General features: G+C 45.0%; 1 non-coding gene across 1 annotated transcript; it reads left to right on the forward strand.

Annotated features, from left to right (window-relative positions):
- The first annotated feature begins 797 nt into the window (after nucleotides 1-797).
- LOC117704777 (small nucleolar RNA SNORA17) lies at nucleotides 798-926 on the forward strand. Its single transcript, XR_004606307.1, has one exon. It is a non-coding gene; the product is annotated as a small nucleolar RNA SNORA17 (small nucleolar RNA).
- Nucleotides 927-2809: the final 1883 nt, after the last annotated feature.

Consider the following 2809-nt stretch of genomic DNA (forward strand, 5'->3'; position numbering starts at 1 on the left):
CAGAATAGGCAGTGCTTTCCATAAAGAAGAGCGCTGGCTTTCCAGAGTAGCATGCAGCTCTTGGGAGAACCGCAGCTTCTGTTTCTATCAGCACTCAGCAAGTCTGCCTTTGCAAGCAGTAGTAACTTGAAAGCCACAAGCCACGTTTTAGGGGAAGGTTTTGGGTTATATCTCTACCTGGTAACTTACTGCAGATAAGTTTGGTTTTATGCCTTATGTAAGGTGAGCCAAAATGAAGTACAACCAATTTAAGCTGATCCCTAAGTAGCTTGAAAATAAATGAGACTCAGACTATGGTTACTTTATTTAGCTTTGATAATTACTGGTGGGTAGCCCCTAAGCAGTAAAATGCTAGTTGCTCATCTTATTTCCTTTACATGAAAATGTGCATTTAAAAAAGTGTATGTAAGCAAGTAGGAAGAGAACTCATCAGTAAAATGGATACATAAATAGCAGCAATCAATATATTAAAATGTTTCTTCAAGTATCAGGGACAGTCTCTTCTCTATTGTCTTTTATAATAATAAAACTAAGAAAAGATCATTTTCTCCAAGTTCCATTTGCAATGCACTGAAATCCAATGGTTTTTATCATATAAAGTGATATCCACTGTCAATCATTCATTTCTCTATTACACCGATTCTACAGTTTATTCGTTTTGAACCTGTGACTCTCTGTCACTCTGAAAGAAAATGATTTTCTACATGCTGACAATTAACAATATTACATGAAAATGAGTAATAGGATACTTAAAAATTAATAACATCACATCTTTATTAAAAAAAAAATAACAGTGGGCTGCCTCTAGCCATTGCAGGTATGGCTGCTGTGTCACATTGCATCAGTAGGAGGCAGAAAGGAGAAAGGCTATGTCTACACTCAGTGTTCTGACCTATGAACATCTGAATGATGAGTAGCCTAGCCTTCTCTTTAAAAAAGCTAGCCTGAGACGACCACCAGTCTGGTGCCAGGAAGGCTTGAACAGTCTTCCAGGATAGGGAGCAAGCAAAATACTAGAAGAACCCCACATGGAACCACTGGCCATGGGCAGGAAAGACCCCACAAGACAAACAGCACTTGCAAGGAGATACTCAAGTAATCTAGGCCAGGAGCAAGCTTGAAATGACCACCAGACTGGCACTATGGGGCCCAGACAGGGAGCTAGCTTGAGATGACCCCTAGTCAAGTGACATGTAGGTCTTGGGGGCAGGCCATGCCAAGATGATCCCTGTCCAGTGTCATAATGCATAAGGGGTACATAGTATGCCTAAGACCATTCCTGAGATGACCCAAGACACTTAGAAAGCTTGGATACCACTAAGAGAATCAAATAAATAGTGTAGAAATTAAAGAGAAACAGAAGGATGTGGGCACAATGGTGAGAGGCAGAATTGAATACTCAAGAGTAGTGAGGAATAGCCTGTGAGTAGCCAGACATATTACCTGAGAACATGACAGGGTCCTGGCCTGTGCTGCTACCAGAAGCCACATATGGGCCCATGGCCCTGCAGCAGCAGGAATGTGTTGCCACCCAAGGCAAAAAGATGTCCCTGTTTTGGGCTGCCACCAGGGACATGTTGATGTCTGTGGGCTATGCAGAATTGGTCCCACCCCTCATATGGGCATCATGGGAGAGCTGGTCATGGGAGAGGCATGAGAGCTGACACAACCCCTAGACAGCTGCAGTACATAGCAGAGGGCCAGCACATTGCAGAAGTAGCAAGTGACCCAGCCCTGAGAACATGAACATGGGAGAGCTGACCTTACCAAGAGGGAGAGATACGATCCTCCCTACTTCCTCCTCACCACGGATGGCAGGCAGGAGACCTGGCCCTGGGGTCATGAGAGCAGGGCAACTCCCCCATCAGCTATAGCACCCGGGTGATTGGGGTGTAGACAAGCCTGCCATGAGGATGTGATCATGGCAATGCTGGCCCAGCACCTTGTCTGTAGTGCAGAGGCATAGTGAAGTAAAGATGTCCTTCCCAACACTGGACCCTTACCATTTATGACAGGCGGGAGAGCAGGCCCTGCACCTCACCTGGGCAGTGTGGTCAAACTTGCCCTGGATGTGAGGATTGCAGATGAGCCTGTCAGAAGGCAGAAGCATGGGATAGCCAGCCCTGCCTCTTGTCTGTTGTGAAGTGGCATGCAATAGGGAAAGATGCTGTCTTCAGGTCATGAGAGTGGGAGAACTGGCTATCTCCATCACCATCTGTCTGTACCTCACCTGAGCAGTAAGATAAAACTGGCCCTGTTTGTGGGGGTTGCTGGTGCGCCTCTCCTGAGGGCATGAGAGCTGGAGGACTGATGGATTGACCAGTTCAGATACTTCTCAGTCTCAGTTCCAGGGCTTTGGATTGGCCCATTCCAATATCTAACCTATTGATGACCAGCTTGGGTGCATAAAGGGGCTGCTCCTACAGATCCAAACCTACAGTATCTCCAAGACACAGGGTAACAAGAGAATATCTGAGAGGAGTCCCAGTTAGGTTCCAATATTGATAGAGTAGCCGAAGCCAGGGGCCAAGTACCAGACCAGAGTCATTGCAGTGAACATTTGCAAGCAAAAAAAAAAAAAAAAAAAAAAAAAAAAAAAAAAAAAAAAAAAAAAAAAAAGTGGAAACAAAATGTACACTGTGTATACTGTGTATACTGTGACACAATACAGCTTCCACAATTTTTCCCCCTGCTGGGAGGAGATGAGGCAAAGGTGGAAGGGAAGATGTGTGAGGTTGGGGTGCAGTATGTGAAATTCACAAAGAACCAATAAAAAGGTAAAAATCTAACAGTGGGAGTGGGGGATATC

This window comes from Arvicanthis niloticus, chromosome 2, assembly GCF_011762505.2.
Source record: "Arvicanthis niloticus isolate mArvNil1 chromosome 2, mArvNil1.pat.X, whole genome shotgun sequence".
Taxonomy (NCBI): domain Eukaryota; kingdom Metazoa; phylum Chordata; class Mammalia; order Rodentia; family Muridae; genus Arvicanthis; species Arvicanthis niloticus.